The sequence below is a fragment of the Oryctolagus cuniculus genome, chromosome 11 (assembly GCF_964237555.1).
Source record: "Oryctolagus cuniculus chromosome 11, mOryCun1.1, whole genome shotgun sequence".
Taxonomy (NCBI): Eukaryota; Metazoa; Chordata; class Mammalia; order Lagomorpha; family Leporidae; genus Oryctolagus; species Oryctolagus cuniculus.
This window is the reverse complement of record NC_091442.1, coordinates 82,988,229-83,003,696: the sequence shown is the minus strand read 5'-3', so window position 1 is coordinate 83,003,696 and position 15,468 is coordinate 82,988,229.

The following is a 15,468-nucleotide window of genomic DNA, read 5'->3' as shown; positions in this document are numbered from 1 at the left end:
ATTTGAAAGTCAAATAAAGGTTAATCAGCCTCAGAAAGTGCCCTCTTATCTTGGCATGACCTCTTCCCCTGCTCCCAGCCTGATTTAGAGTCTTACTGAGTTACACGCAAAATTGGTATCATTATCTCCTGAAAGCTGCAGTGGAAATACCCTAGTTTCCCAGGAAGGCTTTCTTCAGTCTTCTCTTCTAACAAGGTAAGTTTATCAGCTTACTTAGAATACAGTTGGCGTTCTCAAAGTTCAGTATGTGCAAGAACTGCCTAGGGAACATATTAAAAGCACAGATTCCCAAACCCACATGCACTACATCTCGTGTTTTCTGATCAAATCTTAGGCATTCGGCATGTGTATTTTGATTAGCAGAGAATATAGCTCTGAGAAAATTGAATACAAAGCTAATTCTAGTAGGAAAAAGGAGTGCTGACAAGTTACCATTATAGAGGCTGTCAGAGATTCACTGGAAGGGAAGGAAACACGACAGGAAAATTAAGTGGAGTTTGGTAGTCAGTCTCACTACCAACAGGGGTGCAGCTTAATGTTTTGGAAGATGAAACAGACATATTATTTAATTTTCCTATTCTCTCTATATTCTTTATGCAAAGAAGTTCCTCCCAGTAACAGCCTCTGCTGCACTGGCAACACATCTTCATGACCTACACTAGGACAGGTAGATAATGTACTTCCCTCCATGTCGCATCCACCCTCCTGCAAAAATGTCCATATCCTAATTCCCAGAACCTTTAACTTGTACCTTATATGGCAAAACAGGCCTTGCAGATTTGATTAAGGATTTCAAGATAGGGAGATTATCCCTGATTATACACATGGACCCAGTGGAATCTCAAGGGTTCGTATAAGGTGAAAATGGGATGTAGAAAAACCAAAGAGTGAATGAAAAACTTGAAGATGGAAGAAGCAGAGATAAGCAGGAAGCTTCTGGAAGCAGAGAGGGACAAAGCTATGGATTCTTCTCTAGATCTTCCAAAAGGAATGCAGTCCTGCTCACGTCTTAATATTAATCCAGGAAAACAAACTTCAGCCCTCTGATATCCAAAACTATTGCATACATTTCCACTATTTTAAGGCACTAAATTTATAGTCATTTGTTACAGCAGGAATAGGAAATCAATGCATTCATGTTCTCTGACAAGTAGAAACAGGTGCTTGACTTTAAGCAAAATGATGTACTGGTGATCCTAGAACTGATTCAGTACTCTTTCTTGGGTACCAAAATACAAACTACAAGACAAAAGTCGTGTGCTGTCAAGGTTGTGGGACTTGGGGCTTTGTGGCCAGACAGAATTGGAGATAACCACTTTTTTTTCAGTTGTGTGTATGCTTGTGGGGAGCAACTCAGACTAGACTAAGTTACTGGAATTAAGACTTATTCTATGCATCTGCTCTCCCACAATATGGCGCTGGGAGAGGAGGAAACAGCTTCTACACAGCTGCCTCCAGTTCAACCAATAAACAGCAGGACCTGCTCCTGATTGGAGGAGAGCAGCGTACTCGGCGTGTGGGTAGCAGAGTTGGGATTGGTGGAAGAGGACTATAAAGGAGGAGAGAGCCAACATGCACCGGGAACATCTAAGAGGAACACCTGTGCAGCCCCCGAGAGAGCCGGCCGGCGGTGTGCCGCTCCCCCGCGGAAGTGGGGAAAGTGGCAGGGGGAACCGCCCTTCCACGGAGGTGGAAGGGATGGTAGCCAACCTGGGAAGAACCAGCAGCAAACCCGGGGAGGGCCGAGCAGACGAAAGAACAACGCAGGGTCCTGTGTCGTTCCTCCATTAAGAGGGGGAGCGACATATGCTGATAAATAAGAAAAAAAAAAAAAAAGCAATTCTTCACAGAGAAGTAGAACAGAGCAGATGTTCAGAAGGAAGCAAGGAAACCAGTGACGGTTTCTATGACTACATCTATTCAGTAACTTTCCTTTTATGTGAGGTAACTTGGATAGGATTGATGGAATAAGGACATAAGCCTCAGCCATTCTCCCTCATTCCCCAAAAGAGATAAACATTGGAATGCATTCTTTGCCCTTGAAACTCAACTGGGTCTCACACCCTATTGCCTTCATACCCCACCCCTTGCAGCCACCTGAGAGACCAGTTGCTCTGAACACCTGAAAGACCAGTTCCAGGAATTCCCCTCTGCCTGCTGCCCCCTCCCCCACCTCCATCTCCAGCCCTCCTAAACTATAAAAAGGTCCAGCCTCTGGGGCTTGGGGCCTTCTGCCACATGTCCCATCATTGTGCACGTGGGTAGTTGGTCACGCACCTCTACGGATTTATTTTCTCTGAATAAATTCAGTCTGGCTGTAAATTTGTACACTGCCTCCTCTCTATTCTGTGTCTTTTCCTAATATTTTGGTGTCCCGTGTGAGGAAGCACCAATCTGCAACTCTTTTCCTAACAAGGATTTTATTCCCTGAAAACAGTGATTCCTGACTAGAGAAGTTTGGAAGTGAAGGATGGTTGTGATAGTTAATTGTGTGAATCAACTTAATTGGGCTACAAGGTGCCCAGATATATGGTTGAACACTATTCTGAGAGCATCTTTGAGGGTCTTCGTATTTCTGGCTTAGATTAACAGTAGGCTGAGTAAAGCAGAATGCCCCTTTTAACGTAGATGGACTTCACCCAATCTACTGAAGACACAAATAGGACAAAAAGCTGGGAGAAAGGGGAAATTTATTTATGTTTTTTGTCTGGCTAATCCTAAAGCTAGAACAAAGGTTTTCTCTTGCCTTCAGATAGATTTAGTCTCAAACTGGAAATGTACCCTCATCTCTCTTGGGTCTTCAGCTCATCAATTATCTCCAGCAGTGTAGAGAACCATCCTGCTAATAGATATGACTTCATCCATTTTTTACTGTTATAAGGTACCCTATGAAGAGGTTTATCTAGCTCAGTTTTAAGACTGAAAGCCCGGCCGATGCCACGGCTCACTAGGCTAATCCTCCGCCTGCAGCGCCAGCACTCTGGGTTTTAGTCCTGGTCGGGGTGCTGGTTCTGTCCCGGTTGCTCCTCTTCCAGGCCAGCTCTCTGCTGTGGCCCAGGAGTGCAGTGGAGGATGGCCCAAGTCCTTGAGCCCTGCACCCCATGGGAGACCAGGAGAAGTACCTGGCTCCTGGCTTCAGATTGGCACAGTGCGCCGGCCATGGCGGCCATTTGTGGGGTGAACCAATGGAAGGAAGACCTTTCTCTCTGTCTCTCTCCCTCACTGTCTAACTCTGTCTGTCAAAAAAAAAAAAAAAAAAAAAAAAAAGACTGAAGGCCCAAGATTGGACGGCTGCATCTGGTTTGACTCTGGAGAAGGTTTCACGGTGGATGTCTTTAGAGTGATAGGAGCACACACACAGAAGGGATGAAAATGAAAAATGAAAGCCAGAAAATGAAAATGAGCACACACACAGAAGGGACGGCACAATAAAATGAAAGCCAGACAGATTCAGAAAACAGCCTTGCTCTTTTGTAACAACATGCTCTTGGGTAAACCAACCAGGGTTCCAGAAAAACTACATTACCCCTCCCCAAAGCAGTGTCCCCGGCCACCTAGTCACATTTTACTAGACTCTACCTCTTGAGCTTCCACCACCTCTCAACACAGCGCCACTGAGGAGCAAGTTTCCAGTACATGAACATCTGGGGGATGCCCAAAACTGGCATCCAGACCATGGTAGGGTACTTTGAATTTGATGGGAGTGTACTCAAATCACAAAGAAAAATGGGAGCATGGGAATGTATGCATATAAGAAGATGTTATATTTTTCCCAGAAAAACCTTCATGAGGGGTACTAGATAAGGGAAAGATAAAAACTATGAGGATCTCAACAGAAATAGAAAGGAGATCCTGTGACTTCGTCTCAGTACCATGAACGATCTTTTGAGTCCAGCTCACTCTTCTGCTATCAGGATTCAGAAGCAGGGGAACCTGTAGGTGGGAATTCTATTATAGTACTCCAATGGTGGGAGTCAGGGGAATGTGAGGAACACAAGGAATTTGTCACACGCTCTGAGATATGTCAGACTCTCTCTGGCACTGAGTGGATTGTGGGGGAAGGCTTTCATCTAAGAATCAGGTGGTGGGATTCAGACTATAGCTGGCAGGGGTTCCTCGGATAGATTAGATTATTGCACTCTTTAGTCACTGCCTCCCTGATATAAAATTAAATGCCTTTCCTTTTCTATGTGCTTTTGCAACACCTCCCATTACAGTAGAACTGCATTTCCATTCCCCCACTGATGTCTGAATCAATCAAGTGACTTTCTCTGGACAGTATAATGTTAGCAGACATAAATCAAGCAGAGGCTTCAAGGGCTTAAGAGTTTTGGAATGTTCACTTGTACTTCTGCAGTCCACCAGAAGGAGATGTCCTGGGTAGTTGCTAGTCTAAAAAATTTAACAGGAAACACGTGGAGAGAACCCCAATTTGAAACAACCTTAAAGAGCTGATTCATATGGTAAGAAACTTGAGTGTGTGGCATGAGGCTGAGAGTCAGTAAACTCAGGGCTTCCACGGATGGAGCCATTAGGGGTGGTGATTGGCAGTGGGGAGGGCTCTTGCCTCAGAGTGGTTTTTACTGGGCCTAGAGGACAGCATCCAATCCAGTTTTCCTTAACAGATTTCCAAAGTGCATCTACCTCTGGGAAAACCGATGGGAGGAGACAGGATTGTGGCAATTGACAAAGCGGAACAAAAAGGGAATACATAATTTCCACTCTGTTTTTCTGTCATAGCTAAGATAATTCTTGCTTCATTTCAGAAGCAAGTATTTCTGGCTTATTTCTTGTTTATAATTTATGTATTTATTTATTTGACAGGCAAAGAGACAAAGAGAAAGAGGGACAAATAGAGAAAGCCCTTATCTGCTGGTTCACTCTCCAAATGCTTATAATGTGCAAGACTGGGCAAGGGTTGGGAACGCCATCCAAGTCTTCCCCATGTGTAGCAGGAACTCAATTACTTGAACCATCACTGCTGCCTTCTCAGAGTCTGCATTAGCAGTAACTTGAGCCGGGCATCAAATCCAGGCACTCTGATGAGGGAGACAGGTGTCTTAACAGGCATCCTAACTGCTAGGCCAAATGCCCACCCCTCTTGATTTGAATTGAATTATTTTCATTTTCATACAAGAAAGAATAGAAACTCCTAGAAGCTGACAAAGGAAAAAGCCAATAAAAATATCTTGAAAATTAAAAATAATTATTCATACAAGTTCTAGAGAAGTTACTATAAGTAAAACATGATGTTAGATGGTATGAAGCTTTCAAAAACAAAACATGTACGAATCAACTACGAAACTCATTCAGGGGCCAGAGCTGCGGCATCACTTGGGACACACGTGCCATATGAGAGTGCCAGGTTCCAGTGCCACCGACTGTTTCCAATCCAAGTTCCTGCTAAGGAGATCCTGGAGGCAGCAAGAGATGGCTCAAGTGCTTGGGTCCCTGCCACCCATGTTGGAGACCCTGATGGAGCTCCAAGCTCCTGACTTCAGCCTGTCCCAGTCGTGACTGTTGCAGGCATTTGAGGAGTGAATCAGAGGAAGGAAAAGTGTCTGTCTCTCTGTCTGTCTGTCTGTCTCTCTCTCTCTCTTTCTCTCTCCCTCTTCTTCTCACTCTTTTTCTCTCTCCCTCCTCCCCCTGCCTCTCAGATAAACTTGCACACAACTAGTTTAATGGATACTATATTTTTCTAAACATAAGAAATAAAGAAATAAATAAGATGGCATTCCCCTTCAATGGTTACAATTCAGTGAGAGAAACAATAGAAATCATTATTAAAGAAAGCTAGAAAATGCACTGAAAGAGTGTCACAAAAAAGCAGGAAGATCTGCAAGGTCTTCTAAGAAAGGTTATTTTTAAATTGAGAACCGGTTATCCAAGATTTTACCAAGAAGAGAAAACTGCTTACATAGCTCTCTTAAGAAGGAAGAAGCTGGTAGATTCGAGGAAATAAAAGACCTAGTGAGGTGGGAACAGTGTAAGTTAGGGGAAGAAGGGGGAAATAATGCAAGACAGTGAGATAGGTACATAAAATGAAGTCGTTCAAGAGCTCTGGACAAATATAAGAACAGAACAGAAGCCAACATAGCGTTACAGGCAAAGGAACAGCATAAACAGGATTGCATGCGTGCATTTGTAGACATTTTCAAATGCATACACAAACATAGTTTAAGTTGAAGAAAACTCTATTCAGAGGGAATGAAAGTCAATGGAGCGGCCGGTGCCGCGGCTCACTAGGCTAATCCTCCACCTTGCGGCGCCAGCACACCGGGTTCTAGTCCCGGTCGGGGCGCCGGATTCTGTCCCGGTTGCCCCTCTTCCAGGCCAGCTCTCTGCTGTGGCCAGGGAGTGCAGTGGAGGATGGCCCAAGTGCTTGGGCCCCGCACCCCATGGGAGACCAGGAGAAGTACCTGGCTCCTGCCATGGGATCAGCGCAGTGCACTGGCCGCAGTGGCCATTGGAGGGTGAACCAACGGCAAAAGAAGACCTTTCTCTCTGTCTCTCTCTCTCACTGTCCACTCTGCCTGTCAGAAAAAAAAAAAAAGTCAATGGAGCAAACAGCTATAGGAAATCACTGTGCTCCATAAGACTACATAGATTTCCAATTTGGTCTAGGATAGGTGTGCAGTTGAGAAAAGAGACCCACTCAGGAGCTATTTTGGAAGCAGAGTAGCCAAATCTGCTAGGTAACCAGACATGGGTATGAGAGGAATGCAGATATGAAGGATGAAGTTTTCTGGCATCATTAGCCGAGTGGAAGGCGATGTCATTTACTGAGATTGGAAACCTCAGAGGAAAGGCAGGTTAGGACAGATGTGAAGTCCACAGGGAGTTGTTTTGTTTATGTGGAGGGATGTGGGTGGTTATTTAAATGCTGCCAGGAACGATGCCACACAGAAGGAGATTTTGAAGACACAGATAGGTAAGTGGATATTCAAAGTGAAGAGCCGTCTTTCTGGGAGCTTCTAACACAGGAGTTGAGTGAAGAAGGTGCGCACGAACAACAAGGAGGATGGTGTAAGTATATTAACAGGGTTTGTTCTCTTTTGCAATTTTATATGTGTGCCTTGGAGAATTCTGATTTTTCAGCCAGACAACACAGAGAAAAGAAGGAAACAACAATAGACTGCTTCAAACAAGCAACATGGGAATTTTTTATCTACAAAAAGACAAGTTAGAAAGCAAAGCTTTTCCAAGAAAGAGAGGAATTTTCTATACTATTTGTATCCCCTTTTACATATTAAGAAGCAACAGTGAAGGGTTGGACCTTAGAGTTTTATATAATGGAGTTCTCAGTGAGGCAAGAGAGAAGAGGGAGTTCACGCCCATCACTCACAGCCAGAAGGTCTGTGGGAAGGAGGACCCAGAGGTGAGAAAGATGGCTTCACGGAGTGTGGAAGAAACAAACTATGGATAAGCAAAGAGAAGACCTGAGTTCGGTTCTCCTGGGCAGCCCTCAGGTGCCCCTAAACAGATGAAATCACAGACCTCCAAGAGAATGATGAGGCAGGGAGCAGTCTGGCTTCGAGTGCCACAAGAGGCCTCTACCATAACAGATGCCTTGGCAGCAGAAGTGTGCAGGCTGCAGTGGTTAAAGACACATTCACTGTCAGACTTCAGGGGGTTCCAAAAAGCCAGTGAGAACTAATATAAGCCCCATGGTATCAGAAAATAACCAGAAGAACAAAACGGAAGTTATAGTGGCTTCCACTGCAGCAGAAGACAGCAGTGGAGGACCAGGGAAAATATGGATTGAATACCAGGGGTCCCCAGCCCAAGGAGGAACCCAGAACAGCCTCTGGCAGCAGATCCTACCATGCCTGCAGCGAATGCCATGCAGACCTAAAAGCCAGTCTTCCAAAGATGCAAAAAGACAAGGAAGCTGTCCTCCACACCCCACAACTAGGTTCCGGCAGGGAAGAGGACTGGAATCCTGCAAGACGTTCACCAAAATCATCCACACACAGTCAGGATGTTAGTCACCATGTCAGCTACCGAAAAAAACTAAAAACATCATTTTCCTTGTATACCTGAGAGTGATGTTAACAAATCTGATGCCTAACTGCATTTATAAATAACAATACTTGGGGTGGATGTTTGGTCTAGCAGTTAAGATGCCTGCAATCCATATCAGAGAGCCTGGACTCAGTTTCAGCTCCACTCTTGATTTCAGTTTCCTGCAAAGGCACAGCCTTGTAGACAGCAGTGATAGCTCAGATAATTGAGTTCCTTGCAACCCATGTGAGACACAAGACTGGAACTGAGTTCTCAGCTCCTGTCTTCAGCCAGGCTCAGCACTTGCAGGCATGTGGGGGAGTAACTGCAGATAGAAACTAGCTGTCTGTGTCTGTGTCTCACTCTCTTTCTCTCTTGCTTTCTGTTCTCTGCCTCTCAACTAATAAGCAAGTAATTAACAATACTACTATATTGACAATGATGGCTGCTGTGTGAAGTGTGTAGTTGAAAAACTAGGCATTTTAGTAGAACTGAGACACATATTAACCATTTCTGGGAAATGTGCCTTTACCACATCCTGTGAAAGGTCAGAAGGGATGAAATAAGCAGCAAGTAAGGGGAGTGGGGCTGTGACTCAATTCTCACAGACACACCCAGGCTCTCCATACCATTCCCACACCTCCCCCTGTACACCGAACACCAGTGGCCCCAGAGTTCACCTCCAGAAACCACCCCAGCTATTCCTGGAGGAAGAGCCAGGAGGAGTTCCCAGTGTCTGAAGGACTGAAACCAAATCTTCAAGGATGCGTTTGTGCATACTCAGCTAGACTGGACAGGAAGACACGAATGGGCATGATGATGTATCCTTACTGTTACATGGCTGGTAACAATTTGTTCTGGGGAAAGGGAGAATCCTCCTTTGTAACATTTTCAGATTTGCACCATAGAATTATCCTACCATGGACAATTTCGAGATACCAAATTGATTTCAATGGTTTCATGAAATTCCTGAAAATTTAATCATTGGCTTTGATAATTAGGAGCTGGTTCCAGTACAACACTGGCTAAAGAGATAGGATATGGCATTCTTATATCAAAATCTCATGTGAGTGGGCCCCACAAAGCGGCTACTTTTATTTTCTCCCGAATGCCAGGTCGAAGCCAGGAACCTGGAACTCAATCCAGGTATCCCATGTGGGTAGAAGGGACCTAATTACCTGAATGATCATCTGATGCATTTTAAGGTACATGTGAGTAGGAAGCTGGGCTCTGGAGTGGAGCCAGGATTTGACCCCAGACAGTCTGATATGGAATGTGGGCATAGCAAGTAGCTTCTTAACCACTATGCCAATCACCTGTTCCCATCTGCACCTCTAGCTAGTGATACACATTGTGATTACCAAAACGATGGTATACTTAATAATCAAGTATTAAGCTGAATTAAATCAAATAAACTTCTTCCTGCTGGCCAGCTTTCCTATTTTATTTTATTTAAGCTAGCTTGTGTCTAGGGAACTGATTCCCTTTTTAACTTGAGCCTATACTTTATAAGGTAATTTTTCTTCGGTTGCGCCAGGAATGTGCCATGAACAAGCCACTTACTGCAAATACATAAAAGCCCTCTGCTGGCTCACTTTTGAAAATGAAAGTGTGCATGCTGTCTGCCTGCTGAACATTTTTTTTCCCCTTTCTGACCATGCTGAGCCAAACTACAAATTCTGTCTTAAAATGCCATTAAGATAAGAATGGCCTAACTGTTTCTAGTAGATTTCATTGTTAATACATGAGACTTGTCAGTTTATAAATCACCTAATCCTGCATTATTCCAAAGATTAGTTTTAATAGCCTAAAGAAACGTTTATAAACATTAAGCTTATTTTGAAAAATTATATTGAGATATAAAGTGGGGATGGGAAGTGGAGGAAGGGTGCACCCTTGCTGGATACATTAAGCGGAATTACTTTAAAAAGAAAAATGAGGTTTTGGTAACACATTTTCTAAACAGCAGGGTTAAACCAGATACTTTGGAGAATGGATCTGAAAGAAGAATAAAATGTAAAGGCCTAACGATTTCACTGTTGTTGGAGTCAGAGACATCATAGATTCCTATGGCTTATTCCTTGTACTGTTGAGCCAGTTTGGAATTTATTTGCTTGGTTTTATTTTTTTCCCTTTCATTTCTATTACTAAAACAAATACAAATTGGAGAAAAAGCTTAAACATGTTTAAGACTTAGGGGAAAATCAGGTTAAAAAAATCAGCATTAATTTTATAATCAGAAGAAAAATGTAAATGCTATATTAAAATATAATTGTAGGGACTGGCATTGTGGCATGGCCGGTAAAGCTGCTGCTTGCATGCCAGCATCCTATAGGGGTGCCAGTTCATGTCCTGGATGCTGTATTTCCAATCCAGCTTACTGCTAATGGCCTGGGAAAAGCAGCAGATGACCCAAGTGTTTGAGCCCCTGCTACTCACGTGGGAGACCCAGATGGAACTCTGGGCTCCTGGCCTTGGCCCCTCCTAGCCCTGGCAATTTTAGCCATCCAGGGAGTGAACCAACAGATAAAAGATCTCTCTCTCCCTCTATCTCCTCTCTCTCTCTCCCTCCCTCTATCTCTCTTTCTGTGACTCTGACTTTTAAATAAATAAAAAGCTTTAAATATCTATATTATATGTATAATTTTAGAGTACTCTCTGGTACAGTGCTATATAACAGAAAATGTCTTCATGTGGTCAATAAATATTTATTGCAGTTTTATTGTCAAATTATTCTGCCCACAATTTAAAAGGTATAGATAATATTTCTACCATATGTTTCTGAATGGGGCAATTAGAAAAGAATGCTCTTATTTTTCCTGTATGAGTCAGTTTTAAATTAACCTGGGTGACTTACTGTGACTGTGTTGGGTGATATAAATCCTCAGTAAGAAGATCTTACTTCATTGTTGGGGTCAATAGTAGTTGCTGGAATTACTTAAGGTTCTTTAATTGCAAGTATCAGAAACTAACTCTCACATCTTAAGCAAAAATGGGAATTATCAGAAGATTTGTAGAGAGTCCAAAGAACACATAGGTAAGTGTAAGAGTCACACTTCGATAAATTCACATTCAGTGATTACCTAAGGTAAATGATTCCAAATGTTTCCAATTTCCTTACAAAAACTCTGCTGAAGATGTGGTCACTCAAGGGACTGAATGGGTCACATGCCGAACCTTTGGCCGTACAGAAGGAGTTTCTAGGGATCTTTCAATTTCTTTTCCTAACTTTCCAAGATCTAGCACACTATTGGGCATGGGGTGGGGCATGGATATAATTCCCAAAAGAAAATCAGTGTTGTTAGCAAGAGGAAGCTAAAATCACAAAGGTTATTCACATTGCTTGCTCCATTTTATACTGGGCCTTCAGTAACTCCTCAATGTCAGAGAATGACAGCTGCCTCTCTCTCTCTCTCTCTCTCTCTCTCTCTCTCTCTCTCTTTCTCTCTCTTCTTTTGAAAAATGAGAGGGAGCTATTGGATGACTTCCAGCTTCCTTTATTGTACATTCACAATTACAGTTTAGGCAAACAGGGAAGCAACCTTTGGAAAATGCTCCCAGCTCCCAGCTCCACACAGGGGCCTTTCCTAACCCTTTGATTCCCAGTCTCCACCACATGTCCCTCTCAGTCACACTCAAGTCTCTGAGGAATATCCCTCGTTCTCCTGGCTCCTGCAGATGCCACAGCAAGACCGGAAAACTCAAAGGATCTCAGCTGGGAACTTCGAAGTCAACTATATTTTACTCCCAGAGATGTAAAGAGAACCTATGTTGTCTGAAATATAATATGCAAGAGTAGATCCTCCTGGTAATATGTGCCAGAATTCAGAATAAGATTTTTCAAATTAATTTCTGTTTAAAATGAAGTTCTGAGGTTCCCTACACAAAAATAAGGATTATTTCTCTTAATAGAGAAAAGGCCTGGTGCTCCATCTAGAGGACATTTTATATTTTTCAGCTCATGAGGCTTAGGGAGCCTGTAAGAGATGCCCAGTCCTCCAAACCCTGGTACAATAATTCTACCAACAATTTTCTAACACTCAATTGATTTGCTTCCAAAAATATTTTGAATAAGCCCACACTGTGTAAGAAGGAAGACTGTATTCCTCTTATCTCCCACCCTCAACTATTGTCTATATAATAACTATTTGTGAAATATTTGGGTACAAACTTTAATGCTTACTGTAATTACTTCTTGGAGTTTTATTATTAAAAAATCAAATATTATTTTTAACAACCGCTTACGAGTTTTTACCATTTTATCAATGATCAAAAGTTTTTCCTTTTAATTTGACAGAATATTTGATATCAAACAAAAATATGCATGTTCTTTTTCACATAGAAGTACCCAGGATTTTCCTTCCAAATGACCTGCCTGTTAAGATAGGGTACTGTATTTATTTTTAGGAATCAAAGTTGCAGCTTAGTTAGGCTTCACAGTATCTTGTAGAAACTTCTTTTTTATGTAAGATCCAGGTCTAGGACCTTATTTTAGTGAAAGCAACATTTCTATCATGGAAAACCTCATTTAATCAAGTGGAACACACACACACACACACACACACACACAGCCTCTATTTCCCCACAAAGTTCTGTAAGAAAGTAAGTTGTATTGTGAAAGCAAAGAAAGAACTGGGAGAGAATTTCGTGAGGAGAGAGTGGGTCTCTCTGGCTGATCTTGGCCGGCAGCCCTGTCAGCCAAGGCAGGGACTGAACAGCGGGTGGGGGCCTGCCCCTACTGCTTCGGTTTTGTCACAGGTAGAAAACCAACAGCACACCGAGCAAAGGTTGTGAGCATGAAAACAATTGCTGAGCACAGAGTGGAGCTCTGGTGTCTGCCTTTTGACTAAGTCTCATCAAGAAGTTTATGCTGGGACCTTTGCGGATCCAACACCAACAGCATCCTGTATCCAAACTTCCAAGATACATGAGCCAGGGAAATGGATATTCCCACAGAAGGAAAGAGCAAGGGGGAGGTGGGAGGGGGGGAAAGGTGGTCAGGATCAGTCTGCACACCTCCTTCACAAACACTTTGCTACATACCACAATCTTGAGAAGAAAGTGTGCTTCTTTCAAGGGATGGCTGATGCAGTACCTTGTGTGTGGATTTCCTCAAAGCAAATCTAATAAGAAAGTGAGCCTTCAGATTGCTAAGTAATATTTTGTAGGCCATGGATTTGAACAGGGTACACTCATTGGGCTCAAGTAAAGCCAATATAGTTTAGTCACAGAACCGGAGCAGTGGTTGGATGCAGAAGGCTCTGGTTGCAGTATACTGGTTAGGCTATAACCAATTAACTAGTTAAGCTGTTACTGATTTGTTGGTGGGCCAGGTTTTACCCAATTAAGTTGCTTTTTGTGTCTCATTTCTATTTCGTGGTAAAGAGAGGTTACTGTTAAGTTGCTTTCTGTGCCTCACTTTTTGTTTCTAGGGAAAACATTACTGACAGTGCTCCAATTAGGGTGTTACCCAAATGGCTCACAGTTTACTTTGTTCAAATAAACTCTATATAATTCGTTCTTAAAGTAAGCAGATCTAAATGGAATTTCACTTAGAATTGATTAATCAGTTGAAAATTTTCTTGATTGTACTCCTGTAGTTAACACTGGTACAGCAGTTCCTACCCCATTCCTTGACATGTGCACAAAGATCAAGATAAGTTGTCCAAAGTCACAGAGCCAGGGAGTAGCAAAGCTGCTTTTGGAACTCCCATTTTCAGATCCCGTGCTGTCACTCTTTCTACTATGACATAATCATTACACAGCTAGTTTAGCATCAAAGATTTTACAGAATTCTTTATTCATAAAATCTCAATATCCTGTCTCAGTAAGTGCTTGGAATTTAAATTCTCATTTTGAAGGACAAATAACAAACAGAACAAAGCTTTATAAAATGTCACCATATTTGGTTCTTTTGAGTAAATGGGAATATATTAAGAAACATATTAAGTGGTTTTTTAGAACTCACTTAGCTCTTGTTCCAAAATAGTATCTGGACAGTATCCAACAATTTTAAAGTCACAATACAAAAACAAACTTGAGGATGTATTATGACCAGGTTTGATCTATCCTAGAAGGTAAAACATAGTGGTCCAAGTTCTATGAAATACACTCCTTTGTCTCTTCCCAGCCCATTCCCCTACAATAACAGAAAGCCTGCCCAGAAAGAAGCTGGCGGCCCCTGCTAGCAAGAACCTTACCAAGGCTCTTATGCACCAGCCTGGGAAAAGCATGAACTACAAAGTAAAGGAAGAACTATTTTTAAAAAGGAAACACTAAGAATACTACTAACACTAAACAAAACTTGGATTCACTCTCAAACAGATGGGAGGGTTTGCTTTGCCTGCGGTTTTGGCGAAAGATCAAGTCATGAATTCATTCTTCCCAAACTGCAAATGTTAATTGACACTAGTGATACCTTTATGTCCAGAAGAAAATGTCCACATCAGCTTCAAACTTTTGCGTACTTATGTGAATTTCTTCTCACCTGTAAGCGTTAAAAATTGTCTAAGAGGGTCTCAAATGTTGGTGGGAAAAATGGAGTTAAAAGACAAAGTGAGAGTCAGGCATCATGGCACAGCAGCCTGAGCTGCCACTTCGGATGCCCACATCCTATGACAGGGCCTGGGATCAAGTGCTGCCTCTGCTTCCAATCCGACTTCCTGCAAACATGCCTGGGAGGCAGTAGATGGTGGCCTGAGTGTGTGGGTTTTTGCCACCCACGTGGGAAACCAGGACTGAGTTTCTGGCTCCGGGTTTCAGCCTGGCCCAGTCTTAGCTGATGCTGGCATCTGGGGGAAGGAACCAGCAGATGAAAGATCTTTCTCTGCCTCTGTCTCTTTGCCCTTCAAATAAATAAAAGTAAACTTTTTATAAGAGATAATGTGAATTTTTTCCATTAACTTTTTGAAGCCTGGCTATACCAGTTGAAACCTGCATGTTGCCGGCCTGGGAAGGCTCTTTCTTATACGTCAGCTAAGATGCAGGGCACATCCTGTTCCCAAACAAATGACTCAGCAAATGTCAGTGCATGCATATAGCAGCCTAACAAGTCACATCAAATATAATTTCAGGGAAGATAATCACTATAAATGCTATTATGTGTCAAAATAAATCATAAAAAGAACAGTGTTGCTATATGTCCAAGTTAAAAAAGCAGAATTTATAATATTTCAGCCAGTTGCAAAAAATGGTGCCAGAGATATACTATGGCCAGCTCTGATGGGAGCCAGAATCAGGAGACTGTGTCAATCCAGGTCACCAACTTACAAATCACTGGAGCTACACTGGTGGTCCAGTCAAGCCTCAGGAAGAAGGGGCAATCAGATGTTGTTCTTTCCATTACATCCAGCTGCTTTCTACCGTCCAGTGCTTCCTCCCACATTGCTGTCTGATTCCTTCGTGTCACTTCGTATTAATCCTGAGCAAACAAGCTACTCCAGAAGAAAGGTCCCATCCCTGTGA